The following is a 1,470-nucleotide window of genomic DNA, read 5'->3' as shown; positions in this document are numbered from 1 at the left end:
ACCTCAGTCATAAAGTATACGAGAAGACGTCGCGCTCGAAAGAATTCACCTCAGCATTTTTATCACTAGCAGCGCCTCGCGATATCGAACGGCTATCAATCTACTATGAACAGCTATCTGTCTGATAGCTGTTTAGAGCTGTTAAATATCAGTCCGATAGATGTTAAAAGCTGTTAAATATCGGTCTGATATCTGTTTATAATGGACTGTTTAAAATGCTGAGGTGAATTCTTTCGAGCGCGACGTCTTCTCGTATACTTTATGACTGAGGTATACGATTTTACACGAGACATTGTACTTTTTGTCGCTGATATTGATTGTGATGATCTAATGTTATTGATAAGTGTTGAAGTTTATCCGTGGAATCGTTCGAACGCGTAATATATTTTTCGGCTGAGGTATAAACTTTTGACCGGGGCGTTGTACCCAAGTGGGAATTTATACAGAAAAACGGTATTGAATCCTGGCGAGGTATCGAATCTGTACTGAAAAATGAGTTTCATATTTTAGTACTGGACCAGTACCATAAAACTAATGATACGATACTGGCCCAATATATGAATCAGCATTGAATAGTAATACTGATCCAGTACACCGTCAGTACCGAGCCAGCATACTGTCGGTAGATCATCGGTATCATGTCCGTACTAAAATTGGGAAAGGATTATGTCGGGCGACAGTACTGATCCAGTCCCCTGCCAGTAGATTTTCGGTATCGCGTGTGTACTGAGGTTGTCAAAACCAATATGTCGGGGATCAGTAACGATACTGTATACCGCCAGTATATTTAATAATACATTTTATAATATTTAATAATATTTATAATATTTAATATTTTTTAATAGTACATTTAATAATACATTTTTAAAAATAAATAATACATTTTTAATGATAATACATAATAATACATTTTTAATGATCATGAATTAGATAATCTGTAATTTTACATATTCGGCTATTTCGGAAACACTCCTTGATCCATTCACATTTAACAATCTTTATACCTGTTTTTTTACATGCTTTCGATTTACTAACAGCGCTTGTCTCGTTATTTATTTCTACACATTTAAAAATATGCGTAACAGATTCATCAATTTCATTTTTTATTATTCCTCTCATAAATTTGAATTTGTATTTTGTGGTACACGATTGATTTTCAAAGAATCCGATTATTCTTCGGAATAATGAGTAAGGCGATGGACTCCCGAACAATATCATGTCCAGTTCTTCTTCTTGTTCAATGGTTAATTGATTTTCCTTGATAATTCGTAAAATTAGATTATTGCGATAATGCATATATATATATTATTATATACATATATATGTATACATATATATATTATATATTATACATATATGTTACGGACAATTTGATTAAATTCGGGAATTATACATAATGACCGGCCATTATGTATAATATCCAATTAATCGAATTGTAACATATATATTTAATAATAAATTCGAATACCT

The sequence above is a fragment of the Trachymyrmex cornetzi genome, unplaced genomic scaffold, assembly GCF_001594075.2.
Source record: "Trachymyrmex cornetzi isolate Tcor2-1 unplaced genomic scaffold, Tcor1.1 scaffold604, whole genome shotgun sequence".
In the NCBI taxonomy this organism is placed as follows: domain Eukaryota; kingdom Metazoa; phylum Arthropoda; class Insecta; order Hymenoptera; family Formicidae; genus Trachymyrmex; species Trachymyrmex cornetzi.
Note: the sequence above shows the minus strand (reverse complement) of the source record.